The 19,695-nt window shown below is 33.1% G+C and overlaps 1 pseudogene; it reads right to left on the minus strand.

The window, feature by feature from the left end:
• LOC125347563 overlaps positions 1 to 19,093 on the minus strand; it is a 43,049-nt pseudogene extending 23,956 nt beyond the window's left edge.
• Positions 19,094 to 19,695: the final 602 nt, after the last annotated feature.

Below are 19,695 nucleotides of genomic sequence, written 5' to 3' on the forward strand. Positions count from 1 at the left end.
CCCATTCATTAGGAAATCAGACTTGGAAAAAATCATAGTAAGTGAAGTGAGCCAGACTCAAAGAAACATGAACTCTCTGGTTTCCATCATAGGGAATAATTAGTATATCTTTAGAATAGACATAGCAGAATATCACAATAGCTCAATAGCTATGCCCACATGAACACACATGATAATGCTCAGTGAAATTAAATCCATGTAATGGAAACAAGTATTATAACATTGTTGTGGTGAATTTCAACATACCTTGTGAAAACATATCATTTTTTTCCCTCTTGTACCTCTTCCTGTGTTTTTACTCCTGCTATTACTGTGACTGATTTAGTACCCCAGATACTGTATATACATGTATTGGAACTAAGGAAGGGAAAGGGAATACCAAAATCGAGAGACAAAGGATAAAAAGCCAAACCATTACAATAGTGATACTTACAAAACCAACTGGTATAAACCAACCATACAACACATGCGGGGGGGGGGGGGGGGAAGCGTATAGAGAGAGGGGAGATGGAAGGGGAAGGAAGATGAGGGAAGAGGGAAGTTGGAAAAGAAATGTACTTACCTTACACATAAAACTATAACCCCTGTGTACTTCAACAATAAAGACAAATATTGAATATTAAATCTGAACATCAATAAACTTACCTTTGCAGTAATTCCTCTTATTCTCCCTCTGTTCTCTGTTCTTATGTTTTCTACCATCCAGGAATATAGCACTGTTTACTACTATAGCCAGCTGCTGTATTGAGCCATAAATATTTGAGGAATGGCTGCATGCCAGATGGAAATCACAGGTAACACTGCCAAAACATATATTTAAAAAATATGTATAATTTTACTTTCATAATCCAATGAAGTCTACTGACACTTTTATAAACTCCAAATTATAAAAAGTTTCGTTCATGGTTCTGCTTACTTCTAATGAACATAAAAATAAGAAGCATGGTAGATAGCAAAGGACAGGGAAAAGGATGGAATAATGTTTGAACAGAAATAGAAAATACAAACTATTATATGCTAGCACACAGTGCTAACCTGAAGAAAAAAGTCCATGTAAAATGATAAAGTCCACCGATTGTGAAATTATGTACCATAAAGAAAGCATTGGCAAGTATTTAGGATTAGTGTGTAGTGTTGTAGAGTCAGCAAATATAAATGTTTTCCTTTCCCTTTTTTGAAAATTCCCATGAGCTAATGGAAGCAATAAGATATAAGAAATTATACTTTAAAATACTTCCATTTGCTGAAAATACGCAAATGACAAAAATTCTAAAGACTGTGGCTGGATTGAAGACTGGATATAAGCACATTGTATAATATTATTGTCAAATAGTGCTGAAATCATTCTGAGAGTAAGAAAATGAAGAAACACAAAAGAATTAAAAAGGAAAATATCAGAAGTACACTAAAGGGCTGGGGATATAGCCTAGTGGCAAGAGTGCCTGCCTCGGATACACGAGGCCCTAGGTTCGATTCCCCAGCACCACATATGCAGAAAACGGCCAGAAGCGGCGCTGTGGCTCAAGTGGCAGAGTGCTAGCCTTGAGCGGGAAAAAGCCAGGGACAGTGCTCAGGCCCTGAGTCCAAGGCCCAGGACTGGCCAAAAAAAAAAAAAAAAAGTACACTAAAAAACTGAGGTTAGAAAAAATATCACTTCAAAGGAGGAATTAATTATGTAGACAACGAAAAGACTTCAAGAAGAGGAAAAATAATTTCAAAACTTGTGCATACTCCACAATGAATCCTCTTTAACTCTACTCCATATCTTGATTTAGGCATGTATTGAAGTACTTAATTTTTACTTGCTTATGGCTAAAGTCTTGTTTGACTTTCAATATAAACATTGTTCTTCCTCAAATTATTTTTGTGTTATATTGGCAAAAGTCATAAAATGTTTCATTGTTTTTTTCATTTAATACAAGTGATAAAATCCCATTACACTATAAGAAAATAGTATTGTTATCCCCCACATATATTCATATATGTGTTTATATATGATAGGTGAAAAAAGATTATGTATATAAAAACTCAAGCATATTATATGAATGCTATATCAACAGGTATGTTTCTTTTTATGATCACAATAATTTGTTAAGATCTCAAACTGTATTTTATTGCAAAAAAGTGAATTCTAATCTAAGTACAAGATAGAATAAATCAGAGATAGAAAATATATTTAAAACCTGCACAACTAATATACAAATTTTACTTGAAAGAACATGGTTCCCTGATTACATTTACTTCATTGTAAAGCTCCATTCATGAGCTGATAAAGGAAACGAAAGAAATGAAGAAATGAAAGCTTATCTTTGGGGACAACATGGATCATAATTAATATAAATGTAAAAAGACAAATGCAAAATGCAATTACTATATGATCTCACTCGGATTATATAGTGATAAAAATGGATTTCATACAGGTTAAACATGCCATTTTGGTCTCAGAAGCTGAAGATATAGACATGCAAAAAAAGGAGTACCAAAACACATACATTCACAAATGAGAAAGAGTGAATTACAAAATAAAGCTGAAAATCTAAGCTTGGGTACTGTTGATCAATGTAACCAAGGATTTCAAACTACTTTAAAATAGCTAATTAAAACCCAAAGTTACATGGTGTACCCTAGATTAAGGATAATAGCTTTGTTTGTTTGATTTTGAAAAAAATACATAAATAAAATTCTGTCAATGTCAAGAGCACTGCAAATGGCTATCAATATTCTTTGGAGCTATATCTGCTGTTACAAATCCCAACATCCAGAGCTTACTATACTTTAAGAAAAGTCCAAGCTATATGGAAAGCCAAGCATAAGTGATCCAGTTTCTCCAGATTTTCCTTTGAAGGGTCTATCATGTGAATGTGAGTAAGACCAATGTGTAACTCCATTTCAATCCATCTATGGAATAAATACCATCCAAGATTGTATAAAAACAAGGTGAATTTAGCAGTCTTCCTTAATTTCCTGGTCTTCAAAAGCTTGAGATATACAAAATGCCCATTGTTTAACTTGGATCCAATTTATTATAAAGCAATAGACAATAGGAACAATCAGAGCTTGCATAGATTATGTGATAAATTACTTTTCACAGATACAATAATCAATCAGTATATCCACATTCTGGTAGCTGAAGCAAAATCTATATTTTATTATCTTTAAGTGGTTGTACAAAGGAGTTGTCATTCATTAGTTTATGGATATAGTGTGTCTCGATCATTGTCACCCTTTTGAATATGTTCATCCACCCCTCCCAACCTAAGACTTCCTTAACTATTTTTTTTAATTTTGCAGGATATACATTGAATTTTTTACTGTATCCCCTGCTTCTCTTCATTTTCCTGTCCCTTTACTCTGGACCCCATCTAGTATATTTTCTCAGTTATTTTGTTGAACTATTTTTATAATGCAACATTTTAAGCACTTTATACATCTCATCTTTTTTTTTTTGGCCAGTCCTGGGGCTTGGACTTGGGGCCTGAGCACTGTCCCTGGCTTCTTTTTGCTCAAGGCTAGCACTCTGCTACTTGAGCCACAGCGCCACTTCTGGCCATTTTCTGTATATGTGGTGCTGGGGAATCGAACCCAGGGCCTCATGTATACGAGGCAAGCACTCTTGCCACTAGGCCATATCCCCAGCCCCTATACATCTCATCTTTAATTCATGATAATATAGAATCTTCCATTCAATGTGTATAACTATATCTGAAATATTCAATAAATAGCTTAAAATTTTTATATTTAATTTAATATTTTAGAAAAAGTCTCCTGTATAAAATATTTTAGTTGTCAATAACAGCATTTTTCTTTACAGTTCACAGAGGCATTCAGAGTCAATCTCACAAGGATTGTTTAAATTTCAAGGATATATAAGTAGATGGAAAATTTATTGTGCTAAAACTTAAATTTGTTAATTGTTCTAATCATCCTAAGATAAACAAATGGCTTGTATTCAAACAAAAGCAAAACAATAACTTTATACATCTGTAAAATACCAATATTTGAATGTATCCAAAATTCTATTGGCTGCCATTTCAGAACAGACTCTGGAAATAACAATTGTATAATCATTAGTCATATTTTATAAAAGCTGCAGTGACACTCCAATAACAGCTATTGTGCAAAAAAGGAAATGCCTTGAATTCAAACCTGATAAATGAAAACAAATACAACTCCCTTTCAATAGAATTTTAAGTTTGTTAGTCATAGAAGCTCTTTTGCCATTTTTCTTCCTTTGTGAGCTATTAGAAATTTGCTACTGTTTGTGAAAGAAGTTCATGTTTATTTAGTTATTTGAAGAAATTTATGTATTCCTATCATCAGGGCTATGATAAATATCACACCTCAGAAATCATGCTAAAAATATTGATTGCCAGAGAAGCTTAATACTGCTCTTTGAGTTCAGAACTTTTCTTGTGAATTTTCATAAACTAGCAGAAATGCCATCACCTAAAGGAGGGTGTTGCAGTTCCACGTGGAGTAACAGCAGCTCAACCATCTGGAGAGACACTTTAAAGGTTTTTTATTGTCCAATTGGGTTTCTCTCATTCTGTATGTCAGTCTGTAGACTCCCACATTTTCTGTCTAGAAGTGCAAATGAATGCTTTTATTTCTGGCAGCTCATGTAAAATGCTGCACTCCAGATAGCCAGACTGAAATGCTTCTGGCAACCAAAATCATTTCATTAGCCCAGTTAGAATGACATGTATAAAATTCAGATTAGTCCTTGTTAAATCCATTCTCATCACTAATCTTAATGAGGCCAATATGTTTGACTAAATAAAAAACACTGAGTGATTTGACCTAATTTTAGGATCAAATGAAAATGCATGCCTTAGAATACTTGTAGGCACTGTTCAATTTGTTGCAAGGAAGGTATTTTTAACATAGTAAAATTAAAGAAGATGGATGGCAAAGAGGTATTAAGATAATGAGAGATTTCAGAGTCAATACAGTTACATTTATTTACCAAATTCCTTTTCAAATCCCAATTAAATCCATATTGATCACTATGACTTCACTGGCACACACATAAACAAATTTGTATTGTTTCAAGATAATTTAAAAAAAAAGATAATTCAGAAATGGAAAGAATTGGTGATGGTTGAATAGATAAATGCAAGCAATATGGTGAAGTTATAAAATTTTTAATTCCTCAAGGAATAAATAGAAAAAGAATATGAATTGTATAGAGGTTATTTAACTATAGAATATGGCTGTGAATATTGGTGGGTGACCAATAGCCAAATTTAATCATAAAATATGATGTTATGTATAGGGTAAAATTTTAGTGTTCAAATCATTTAGGAGAGATTTTTCTTGGACAAACAATGAAACTCTCTTGACATATTGGGGAGAGAGAGAAAGTTAGATGAAACATAATTACAGTTTAGCTCTTTTACAAAATAATTTTACTATTAAAGGTGGAACAAATCATCATCAGGAAGCTTTGGAAGTTTGAATAGAGATGCATTAATGTAGTTGTGTGAGTACGCATATGGCAATACATTTATGCAATACATATAGGCAGATATATGAATACAAAATATTTATAATGACACTTGTTAATGTATTATGTTCTAACAAGTATTTGGAACATCTGGGAGATAAAGATCATGTTAATTATGTGTCATAGCAACAAAAGCCACAGAGTAATTGCATTCTCCTTATCTCTTATTCAAACAACATTTTGCAGACAGTGAGTAATAGCAAATACAATTAGAATGAAGAATAGAAATAAATCTAAGTCTGTGGTATTTAATGTTATAACTAGCATAAATATGTAAATAGAAATTTACATTATTGTTTGGAAAAATAAGGTATTTTTCCCCAAACCAAACCTGGAAATGTTCATCCATTTGATATACATGACCATAGGAATAATTCTTTAAAAGAAGAATTAAAATGTGCTTATGCTTGCTTCCAATTATTATCACTCATTCATAAGCAACAACTTTACAAATGTTTTCTTTCTAGCAATAAATAAATATTTAAGTTTATCTGTGCTTAGTAACAATTTTTTTAATCTCAGAAACAAATGAAAATACTTCATAGATGTACTTTTCCCCAAAAGGAGATATCTCAGAATTCTAGAAGACAAACTAAAGCCAGGTGGAGTTTATACATAGATATTACAGAATACTTGCTTATAAAATACATATAATGGACAAAAATTTAAATTTATGATCCAGAAATAAGAAGCAACTGATTTGAGCAACAAACACACAAAAACTAGAAATGACGTGCTTATGTATCTACTTTTGAATCTGTGCATATACCTCTCTTTATCTATCTATCTAACTTCCTAAGAGCAAGAAAGAGAGAGGAAGAGTTGTAAAATAGTCACTTAGTGAGGAGTGTTCAAGGTTTTACAGGAAAACAAAATCTGAATGTCTAACCAAGCCTTCCCAAACAGAAGCAAATAAATGTATGAAGATGAAGCAAAGATTCATGGAGACCAATTCAGGAGCACATTCCTCCTGGGCACTATATGTTTATCAGAAAGATGAATGACAGACCAAGAGAAGTCTGAGCAGTTGAGAAAATTACTCAGAATTGTTCAGGACTGATGGAACTCATAAATTGTCAAGTTTTGAATGCTTATCAGAATCAGTGCAGAATATATGAAAAGAAACATACATTGAAAGAATCTGATGACAACAGCTCATATGCATAGGGACTTGACAGGAGTGACTTTTGCTCCTTTTGTAGTTGCTTTGGGGGAAACATGAAATGTGCTATATAAAATGGAAAAGTTAACTTGAAAATACTGGTTTTGGTAAGACCACTGACTATTCTTTCCACCCTCCTTCTGTCCGTTGGACCTCTCCAAAACCTGAGATACAATCTGATGGAAATTAAGCCAATTAGGAAAATGATAATGAAAATTATTGTGTAATAATTGTGCAAATGAAAGGGAAATTCTAACAGATTTCACCTTAGGCAGATGTGGAAAATAATGGGAAATGTAGTGAGAAGCTTAGAGAGGCTAAAGTGTAGAGCTTTGGGGCCAAACATTGAGACAGATTCCCTTGTGAGTGCAAGGGAAGTGTTCTGGAAGGACATCAAAAGTACTCATCACTGGATACAAAAGTGGCTGCAAAACAAGCAGGCTTTTAATACACTAGAGGGAAGACTGAAGTAGCCACAACATTACTTAGCCAAAGCTAAATCCAAATAGAACTAATGCTATTCCATTCTGTGACCATGAAAGATGAAGAGGCTACAAAAAGTTTTAAACCAGTTTTTCTTGGATCATCATGTGGTTTAAGAAAAGAAGCCAAACTTGAAGCAGAAAGTGCTGGTCAGAACTGGAAACTAGTTATCTACAGGATATAACCAAGGTTGATCCTAAAGGCATTTAGAGTGAACAACAGTCTTTCAAGGCAGTCCCACCAGACTTCTCTTGGAAGAAGTTACCATCAATGTATCATCAGAGCTAGTAAAAAAAAAGTCAAGGCCTATTGGAAAAGTAAATCCTTCTTGATAATATTTCTAGCGGAATAGAATGGAATGTATGAATACTCTACTTTCTGCCAAAGATGGAAGTGCTTTCCTACTTCATGTACTTCTTGAGTGGGTATAGACTTAATACTGGAGCAAGGAAGAGAGAAAAGAGTAACTTTGCAGTGAGTAAATAAAGTACATTTTGTAATGTGATATCAAATACAGTTGGGAAGTCTGATGAAATATGCATGTTACCTTTTTTTCCATAATTTCATAACTGGCAAAAACTACATGCAAAGCAATACTCTACACAGTACATGGCTAGTATTACTAAAATTAAAAACAGTAAAATTTGTGAAGCATGAGGAAAGATGAAAAATGTGCAGAAAAAAATGGAAGTGAAGAAAACATGACAACTAAATGCAAAGTTTTTAAAATTTGCTCTTAATGCAGAAAAGGAATGAAAATAAATAGAAAAACAAAACATCACATCTGGAATTAAATTAACAGTGATTTGTCAATATCAGTTTTTCTTTTAAATTTTGAAAAGTATACTATGTTCACATAACAGAAAATAGAGCAAATGTGAAGTATAAAGGACTCCATACTGAAGTATATAAGAACTTGTTAAAACATATCTGCAATCCTGGGTTAATTGTTACAAATTAAATCCTGTCCCTATAGGCAGGTGATAGTGGTTATTACATTTAGGAAGCTGAGGTAACTAATAACTACATCAAATCAAGGAGTAAAATTTCAAGTTAAAAATGGCTAAAAAATATTACATAGAAAAGAAAGCACAAGAGCCTTAGAGAAAAAAGCCTAAGAAGTTTGTAATTTGTAATGGTAAATTGCAAATTCATAGCACTTAAGATGCATTTTCACACCCATAATGTAGTCATAAAAAACATTAACAGGTGTCAGTGAGAAAGTAAAACACCAATAATCACATTAATTTATGCTTAGAGTTCTCCATGAAAAAATCACAGTAAGAGATAATTTAAAATGCATTAAAATTAAAAATCTGTAACACCTATAAGCTAGTAATTCTTAGTATGTACTGCAAAAACATCACAGTATAAGAGGGTTATAATATAAGTAGTAATACAGCTATTCACAGGCATATTACAAACACTATTTACCAATTATAGTGAAAAATAAATAAAATCATATTTTCAAAGAAAAATATTAATTTATCTATGCATATTATGTTACAACAATATAATACCATAGAATGAAAGTATTATAATGATACTTACTGTTTTTTATTGTTCTGGAAATGGCAAATCCCTTGGTCTCACAAGGTTATATCCTTATATGGGCAGAGTCATAGGACAGACAGTACCGAGTCAGGAAGTGTGTGTATGTCTTTACTGTGTGAAAGTCATCCAGTTGCTTTTCCTCTTTTCTGCTATCCACCAGGATCCAAATGTGGGAATCAACTTCATCATATTATATGTACTCAATTAATTCTCCACATTCCCTAATATTGAATATCAGTTAGTGTAAGTTTTGATTCTCTTAATACTTTATAATGATGTTTAAACTTCAACACAGGAATTATGAGTATATTTTTCTAAAATACTAATAACATTTACCTTGCTAATGGTACATAGATATTTGAAAGCTGAAACCTAAGAATTTCACTCCTGATTAAGAAGAAACTATACTTTGTGTATTTTTCATTGTCAAAATTGGCAACTTAAATACCTTTAAGAAAATTTTACCAAAATGTTGCTTTATTTGTAGACAAAAAGTACTGTGCATGTTTCTTGCCATTTGACCGACAATAAAATCTTGATGAAATAAAAAAAATTGGCATTTCATTTTTTTTTCAAAATAAGATAATGCGTTCATCCAGATTACAATAAATCTTTGATATCTGAGATCTGCTTTTATGGTGACTTTTGGTAAATATTTGATATATTATGTGAATTGTGAGATGCAAGTCACACAGACATTTTAGATCTTTTGTTTTTTATTTGTATTTGACACCTGTCATCCACTATAGCAGATACCATTTTCTGCTCACTCTTGGCTATAATTTTAATCATCACAGTCATTGATAAAAATATAAAGCAGAGAAGGGGCAAAGCCTTCTGTCATTTGCTGTTTGAATTTGTTTTCAGTCTTGACAGTTTTCTGTAATTATAGCTCTTTCTGAACATCATCAACCATTGACAATCTTACTAAAATGTCTTGTTCATCAACAAAATGAATTCTTGTTCTCAAGGACACCATGAAAGAGTTTTTAAAAGGCATTTCTTAAGTCTAGATTCACTACATCCCAAAAGTCAATCAAGATAATGGTTTAATAAACATACCAAACATACAGAGACTACAATGTATCTGGAATGGTCATTCATTCATGCCTATATCTCATGGTGAAAATTTTACCTAACATTATTTGTTTTGAACTGTTAAGGCATATCTTCATTCATTGTGTTTCACCTTCTAAAGTGGACATTTTTGCAAATGTCTGTCCACATTATACAGATGTGGAGATTATTTGTAAGTTTTCTTCCATTTGCTTTACAATTTTTATGATGTCATCAGATAAATTCCATTCACATCCATTGCCTATATTACATTATCCACTTTATTCTCAGAAAAACATTGTTAAAGAGATGTCACATATCAAATTGTGTGACCACAGATGTAATAATTTTAAGACATAAATACTAATATAATTAGCCATACATCCTTGAACTCATAAATAGCTTTTGTTCCTTGAATAAAAATACTAATTTTCCTTTATTTCCAATCTATCATATTCTGTTCCATCTACTAGAAAATAATGTATTAAACTGAGTAATTTTGTAACAGGGTCTTGTTATGTAATCTAGGATAACCTCAACCTCTTGATCTTCCTGAGTGAAGAAATTAAAAATGTGTGTCAATATGCATGGCTAAAACAGAATATATATATATATATATATATATATATATATATATATATATGCTTTATCATATAAGCTACTTCCCTAGTCTTTCGTCTTTCTTTTTTAAACTATTGATTGTCAAGATGATATACAGAGGGGTTTCAGTTACATACATAAGTTAGTGAATGCAGTTTTTGACAAACTTGGTACCTGCTCCCTCATTTTTCTCCCACCGTCTCTCTCCCTACCCCCCTCCCCAAGATTTTGTACAGTTAGTTTATAACATATTATCTTGTAAGTATTGTTTCATTAGTTCTCCTTTACCCTTTGTCTCACCATTTTTATGTTCCCCTTTCCTTCCCTATACAGATAAAGATAGATGCAATACCCAGGGTACCAAAATCAAATACAGGAATAACAGGGACAAAATCATAGGGAAGACAAACAAAAGAAAAAATAAATACTTTCATATAGTAAGTTAAAAATAACAACAATGATAAAGTACTTGATTTCGTATCTTGGGGATCATTATGCTTAGCATCCTCTTATGTGATCACATGTACATAGCAATTGAGCTACTGTGATCATCTAGGATTATCCCAACACCTTTACTAATTATTACCAATGAGGGGAACCATAGAGTCTATTTTTCTTTGGGTCTGGCTCACTTCACTTAGTATTTTTTTCCAAAACTTTCCATTTCCTTACAAATGGAACAATGTCATTCTTTCTGATAGAAGCACAGAATCCCATTGTGAATATTTACCACAATTTCTCCATTGATTCATCTATTGAGGGCCATCTGGGTTCATTCTATAGTTTAACTATGGTAAGTAATTCTGCAATGAACTTAGTTATGCAGGTAGCTTCATCCTCAGTCTTTCTGTTTTTATTATTTTTCAGTCAGACAATCACTGATACCTTTACTATAATTGGCCTGAAACTTTTAGATTCTCTTGCCTCCTAAGTAGCTATAAAAATAGTATAGTTATGTTTCAGTATTAGGAAAATTATTTAAAATTATAGAATGACAGATACTAGCTTCACTTGAATATTATTCAGATTAAGCCATCTATTAGTGGACAAAGCATTACTAAGTAAATCACATGTAAATATTATGCACAACACGGGAAATTTTGGATAACTATATTTAATTCTGAATTCTGTTATATTAAGCTATTATTTCAGTACCTTTTTGTCAGATATTCCTCACATGATAGGTATGTCATGTCATGTATAGAAACAAAAGAGAATAATTCATCGAGATGTTTAACATACCAGAAGCTAATTTTTACAATTGAAAATTTGTAATCACTAGTACTGACTTACTATTCTGAATCAAGGTTTGGGATAGGGCTCAATAGTTGAATACATGAGACACCAATCCAACTACCATCTTCAAGGAACAAATGGAACTAAAATATGTGGTGTATATAAATAATGGAGTTTTATTCATGCATTAGAAAGAATGATATTGTTACATTTGTGAAGAAATGAAAAGACTTGGCAGAAAAGTATGTTAAGTAAGTTTGTAAGTCAGGTCCAGAGAGACAAAGTATCCCTGTTTCCCTTTTATATGGAAGCTAGATTTTGCTTACAAACTCATAAGTCAATATGTTGGGTGATATACAAATGTATACAAATGCAATACCTGAAAAATAGTAGGTTCATAGGTGAACTCTAAGAGTGTAATTTCTTAGAATGTCAAAATAAAAGTTCAGGGGAATATGGCCTAGTGGTAGAGTGCGCATCTCATATAAATGAAGCCCTGGGTTCCATTCCTCAGTACCACATATATAGAGAAAAAGCCGGAAGTGGCGCTGTGGCTCAAGTGGTAGAATGCTAGCCTTGAGCAAAAAGAAGCCAGGGACAGTGCTCAGGCTGTGAGTTCAAGCCCCAGAATTGGCAAAAAAAATAACAAAAAAAAAGTTCAGGAAAATGAAACAACAGGTACTTGAAAGTGATAAATAGAGTATGGTAAAGGGGAATGGAGTAGACAAATGAAGAGAAGAGGGAGAGAATGCAGTTAAGAATCCAGTGTATGTCCTGCAAAATTAAGAGTGAGGGAAGGGGTCAATAGTGGAAGTATGCATGAGAATGTTTTAAGAGTTGACATTGATCAAGATGGATTCATAAGCTGCTTTGTTAACTCCATTGTACAACTAGTTATAAATTAGAATAAAAAAGCAAAAAATAGATTTAAAAATTAAAAGATAATCTTGAACTTTCTTATTATCAGTCCAACTGGGGTTAATGTTGTTGGAAATAATAAAAGATTAATCATAGAAAAAGACCAATGAATGGGTACTGGGCAGACATGTGTTTGTATGTGTGAACCTGATGGAATGGAGTAATTAAGTTGACATGGCTAGGTATATGTCTTGGTTTTAAAATATTTTATAGATTTGTACTTGGAAATTTAAGAATATAATCTTAGTTTACTTTTTATTCCCCTAGTTTTACATGATAGTATCAAAAACCCCTTTTAGCTCTCAGTATCTTTTTAGTATTGAGGTGTTTTTTTCTTTTTTTTTCTGTGCATTATACAAAGTCAAAAGCACAAGCGGTTCAGTTTCAGACATTACCTTAAGTTGTGATTTCTTGCCATTTGCCATATGTTCATATGTAATTCTAGCATATTTGGTATGTTCAGAACAAATGAATTGACAATCAGCTATAAACCTCAGGATTTTTAAATTCAATATGTGCAGTTTTGAAGTTTTTTTGTAAGCTAAATTTAAATCATCTCACCACAAAAAGTGTTATCTCACACAGCAAGAATCTGTTATGCTTTGCCTTTTCCATTTTCCAGAACACAGTGTGTTAAAGAGTATACGATTTTTACTTCTGCCCTAATGCAGTATTCAAACAAAGTGTCTTGTGTTTTCTTGAATACACAGTGAGTGATTTAGCTTGTATTGCAAAACAGTTCAGAAAATCTGTGTTGTGGATAACTGAAGCTGGCTTCCATGGAAATGCTAATTTGGTAGCAGTCACTGTCAATCAGTCCCCTGGAGTTATTGTTCCAGAACTTCTAAAATCAGTGCCTGATAGCTGATGGAAGTATCCAGAACAATATTAGAATGTCTTCAAAGAAACAGAAAAGGTGGTTAACTTAGGCTAACGTAAGTAGATTCTGAATGTGAAAATAATCAAAAAGAGTGAAAGTGATTCAACAAAGGTTAGCCTTCAGAAAAATCCATCTTAGTTTTATTTGTACAAAATGGAACTTATGCATGTATAGCCAATCCTATTATGTTTAATAATTTGGCCTTTTCTGGCTTGTCTATGTGTATTGTATAGTTAGGAAAATTAAAATGTGATTGCATATCTATCTGTATTGCATTAAAATGTGATATGTGTTTTAATAAAATAACTCAAGGAAAAATAAAAGTTTCAGTTCACTGATATTCTGAAATGTACCTGTAGCAGTAAGTTATAAACATATGTTAATTATTATTTTCTGTTAATTATATTTTTTACTTCACAAATTAGTAAATACAACTTGAATAGCAAGAGCAATCTTCATATTAGTATAATTAATTAAGGTAAAAGTAAGAAAATTTCTTAAATGAAAAGACAAACTTTTCTAATTTGGTGAATTTAGGAGCTTATGCAATTAATATGCAGCTATATTTTTCTTTTGGCCTGTATTCAATGTTAAATATAATTTCTTATAAATAAGAGAAAATAATTGAGATTCTAAATAGCAAAGTTAGTATAATGAAATATAATTTCTGAAAATATTTTGGATATGTAAGATTTAGTATGAAATTCCTACAATATAACAACAAGACAGACATGTAGTGTCAGATAATATTAAACATATACCTTGTAAAGTTTTTTTTCCATTTTATAATCTGCTTTATTATGGCAGAACTGAAGAAACCTAAGTATGAGTTGATAAATTTCATATACTACACTTATTTACCCATCCTACCAAAATAATCAATATTTTGTTCATGTGATTGCTATGTTACATATTTGTGTTCATTTATTTGTTTGTGCATGTGCATTAGGAAGCAAATCCATGGCTTTCATTTGCTAAGCAAGTGCCCAATGACTTCAAGATATTCAACCATCCCAATATTTTGAATATTTTGATAAAAGGAAAGGTTTTTTTTAAACGTAAGCAGACATAGTATAGTTTAGAATGATGCAGAGAGTTTATCAGTTATGTATAATCCATGGTATGGTTTGCAATTGTGTTTTTTCATTCTTTTGAGACCAATGAGGAAATTATCCAAGGTAAACAAGCAGCACAGCATGCTTTCAGCCAAGATATGTGGCTTCATCAACCTTGTTGATAACAAGCCATATGTTTGGTCCCATGGATGTGAATACATTTCACGATGAAGAAAAAAAAAACAGTGATGAAAAAGTAAAGAAACAAATTAAAACAAAAATGTACTATTCATACCGATACCTGTATTTGAATTGCAGTTTTCTCTTTTTATGTGAATAGGAGATATGTGTCATTCTCTCTCTTTCTCTCTTCCCCTCCTCCCCCCCCCCCCCCCCCCCCGTCTCTGGTGTGTGTGTGTGTGTGTGTGTGTGTGTGTGTGTGTGTGTGTGTGTGTGTGTGTGTGTGTGTGTGAGGAATCCTGAGGCTTGAACTCAGGGACCCTGGGTGCTGTTCCTGTCTTTTTGGTTTACCAGTATCACTATACCACTTGAACTTCTGGGTTTTGTTGTATAATTGGTGATAAGAGTCTCATGAACTTCCTGCCTAGGTTTTGAACCATAATGGTCAGATCTCAACCTCCTGAGTAGCTAGGCAGGAGCCACTAGCTCCTGCCCGTGTCATTATTTTTACATAAATGTACAGAGCTTGTCTGTTTGTCAGTAGAAGATTAAAAAAACTGATGAAAACGTCATTTTACTAGAGCCTTTAAAAGTTTACAGCCGATACAATTATTCTTTCTAAAGACAAAGTACTTGTATCCCTATTGTTTACTTTAGAAATATTCAACTAGGGGCTGGGGATATGGCCTAGTGGCAAGAGAGCTTGCCTCATATACATGAGGCCCTGGGTTCGATTCCCCAGCACCACATATACAGAAAACGGCCAGAAGCGGCGCTGTGGCTCAAGTGGCAGAGTGCTAGCCTTGAGCAAAAGGAAGCCAGGGACAGTGCTCAGGCCCTGAGCCCAAGGCCCAGGACTGGCCAAAAAAAAAAAAAAAAAAAAAAAAGAAATATTCAACTAAGCAGATATTGATAGACAAGCAAAGTAAATAAGTTTTTCTTCAATTAGATCAGTGCTAGTATGGGATCAGTGAATTTAGAAGAGATACACTAATACATCCTTCAAAGAGCCCTTTTTAAATTGACTAAAGAATCCTTACCATGATCATGTTATTTAAAACATTTGTATATATTAATTTTTTAGTCTTTGTTCAACCAGGATGACCAACCATTTAAAAATTTAACAAACTGAGATCCCTAAAATTAGTATAAATTTCCTCAAATAACTTAGCTGAAATTATAGAAAAGGTTTACAACTAGATTTTTGTAACTAGAGATTCTAATCTCTGCTTCCACATATAATTATTTTAGCACCCTCTGCCTCTACTTCCTCTGAACATAGAGATCAGTTTAGTGACATAAGAACCTTGCCATGGAGTGGTGATTATTTCAGATATGTTTTTTCTGTGAATGCCTTTGTGCTGTGGGTTGGGATGTGAACAGAGTACAAATTGAACGTTAAGCTTCCGGTCCTCAAGGAACTCAGCCGGCTGAAAGGAACAGACAAGTAGACAAATGTTTTCAATTTAATACAATAAGTGCTACTACAGTCTACCAGGGGAGTATTTAAATTAAATTGAGGAAGAGAAGGCCAAGGCATGTTCTTGAAGGGGGGACACTGACCTGATTCTTGAACGATGCTGGAAAGGGTAAGACATTTAATAAAGCTAGAGGAAGAAATGAGCCTGAGAAATTGAACAGCCCTCCATTGCTTAAGAACTTTCTACACCTTTTTTATGGAAATTGGCATTTATCTTAAAGAATAGAAGGGAGGCAATGGAAGGTGGCTGCAAACAGTAAGATCTTTCTGCCATGTAGAAGCATCAGTAGGAATGTGTTATGGTAATCCTGAGAGAAGAGGACAAGGTATTAGTCATGAGAAATAATATGTACAATAAAATGATGGCATTGCAAGACTCTCTGTCCTCTTTCTTGGAGATTGTTCTCTGTATTAATAATGCTGTATGTCTGAGTTGTCAGTGAGTATTAAACAATTGCAGATTAGTTGTGGATTAACCTATGTCAACAGCTTGCCCTAAAATTTATCATATCCACATAGTTTGCAGCTTTTTTTTCTCAATATGCATAAGCTTTGTTGTCTTTCCAAACCTTACTTGCTATATACAATATTATAGTAAAAAATATATAATTAAGGAGCAGAGATTTGGCTGAGGCTTTTATTACACTGTTTGCAGGAAGTCATTTCTCGTACCTGAGAAGAAAATACTAGAGACAATACCTGCATGCTGGATTCCTTTAAAGGGCTTTATTTCTTCTCAGTCTGGGACTTACCTCCCAATCAACATGGTGGCTGACAAATACAGGCCTTCTTTCTCAGCAAATAGAGAAAGCACTCCTTTAGTTATGAGAAAGAAAGAAAAATCTCAAAAACTTCTCCGCTCTTGCGAATTAGACTTTCTCTTGTAGTATACTAAGACCTTGCAATTAGGCCTGTAATGTTCCTGTTTTATTTTACTTTATTCTATTTTTTAATTCTAAGACTTTTACATTGAGAATAATCCTGTAGCCAACCAATGGCACTTTATTTTCTCAGGTATAGGAAAAAAGAAAAGAAAATGTGAGACCCCTCTTGTTCCCTGTGATTTTCTGTAGAAACAAATTATTACTTCTTGGTATCTCCTGATATAGCAAAACTGAAATGATGGCCAGTATTGTACAATCTCCAAAATTTATCTTTTTTTAACCAGAATATTGCTCAGACATTCCCTTTGGAAAAGAAGAAAAAAAAGTCAAAATTACCTTGCATCTCTACATTAAACCATTGATCTTGAAAAGAGTTATTATAATAACAATACATATACAACTATGTTCCAATACATGTCATGGGTTGAAGTGGTCTCGGATTTCAGTGTACTTGCAAGCTAACATGTTGCCCTGTCACCACTTTTATGGAATATATGAGGCAAGGTCTTGCTAAGTAGCACAGACTGACCTAGAATTCATGTCAGTTCTGCTTCCAACTCCTAAACAGAGGGATTACAAATACAGATGTCCAGTTCATCCAAGGGGTTTAAACCAATAGATTATTCAGTAGTTTTCCATATAATATATAGATAGTAGCTACCTGTGATATACTATTATAGATATGTTTTTTTCTTTTATTTTAGTAGAATTCTGATATAAGCTTTTATCTAGATAATCTCTTCTTAGAATTATTTAGTGAATCTTTAGTTGTTCTGTGCAATGACTCCAACACCAGGATAAAATTATTTTTAATAAACTATACAATACATTAAAATAGATTTCTGGAATCTGTTCTTTCCACAGCCACCTCGCTGATCCTGGTAAACCTTGGTTGTGGTTGATACAGCCCTAGGCACTATGTAAAGAGCATATAAACCCCAGCAGGTAAAACAACCAAAACCATAAAGTTTTCAATTCCAATAGAATTAGAAAAAGATCTCTCCTGTTTCCATTCAAACAATTTTCTTGTACTTTCAGGAGGACTAGATATTTGTTGACAAGTGTTCTTTCATAGAACTAAAATTTTTAAAAAGAATAGAAAACACATGGTAAATATTTGGTGACTATCTCTCTCTTACTGATTATATGTGATATGCAAGTTCTTCTACTTCTCTTTTGCTTTGAACCTATCTACCTTGAGGCTAAGCAGTTGATTTCCTGGGGACACAGTAATCTACATATGCATGTTCGTCTTGTTAGAATACTTTGTCTCACTTTCAGGTATGAAACCTTTTTAAAGGGTTATTTTTAAGTTATTTTGTTGTTAAGCCTTTTTACAATGCTTTAAAGGAACACCACAAATTGTGAATTTTTGACATGGCTCTTGACATTACTCTTGAAACTTAACAAGCAGTGATTCATTTCAGAATGTCCTTAGAGAACATATTGGCCACTCAAGAGAGAATAAGTACTAGTTTAGGGAAAGAATGTGATGGTCATTATCTATACAGTTTATAGCTCTCCCTGGGGTCTTTGTTGTGGGGCTCTGGAGCCTGAGTACTTTCCCTGAACTTTTTCTGCTCTAGCAGTTTGAGCCACAGTGCCACCTTGGGTTTTCTGGTGGTTACATGGAGATAAGTGTCTCATGGGCTGTTGTTTCATGCTGTATTTATGCTTGCAATTTACTTGTAAATACTGCAACTGTTGGCAGCACCCTTGACAGAATTAAGTCTGAGAACAATACTATCTACCTATGAGTCAGTAATAATACAACAAAAGCTCCACAATATAATGTCACAGTGTGTCTATAAAAGAATCCACAGTTGCAGCACAATTTAGTTTTTGCCATTCAATACCATGTTGCTTGTAGGAAGAAATGTTTACTGCCTTGAATAAGCTCTCATAGGTCCTCATGAGGCCAACTTCTTGAATGCTTCAGAAAATACTTTCTTTGACATTCATTTGATTTTATGCTTCATGTCTTACCTCTCAGTCGAAGGAAGTTGTTCTTTATTCTGCAAACATTGTAGCATTCTGTCTGACAGAGTAGCCATAAAAATAGGTGTACACAGCTTAAAATCAAAATACATGTTATACATCCTTCAAAATTTGACACATAGCTGGAAGAAATTCAGAAAACACTATTATGGTAGGTCATGTTTTATTTTACTGGTTGGAAATCACCATTTGAATTTTATTAAAAACATGAGTTAAGACCTTTAATTTTTTTTTATCTTCAGGGACTTGAATATTTTTTTAATATTAGCAAAATTATTAGAATCCAGTTTTTCAATCTGTTCACTTATTTTTTGGTCATGTCTTCAATAGGTAAAGTTACTTATTTCTGTATGGTGGCATGTTTAATGAAAACTTTATGAAAATTTTGTGACCATAGGTCATTGGGACTTATATTTTTTTCTAGTCCTAGGGCCTGAACGCGGAGCCTAGGTGCTGATACTGAGCTTTTGTTGTTCAGGGATAATAGTCTCATTTGAACAACTAACTGGGCTTCTTGTCTTTTGGGTTCTTTTTTTGTTTTTGTCAAATTTGTTTGTTTGTTTTCTATAGTTAGTTAAAGGATTTTTAACAACTTGATGTCATTCTTTGAATCACAGGAGCCTTGTGGCAACAGGTAATTTTAAAGAGCTGCATACTAGACTCTACCTTTGGATGAGGGCTTAGGAACTCATTAAAATTCACT

The sequence above is a fragment of the Perognathus longimembris genome, chromosome 3 (assembly GCF_023159225.1).
Source record: "Perognathus longimembris pacificus isolate PPM17 chromosome 3, ASM2315922v1, whole genome shotgun sequence".
Lineage (NCBI taxonomy): Eukaryota > Metazoa > Chordata > Mammalia > Rodentia > Heteromyidae > Perognathus > Perognathus longimembris.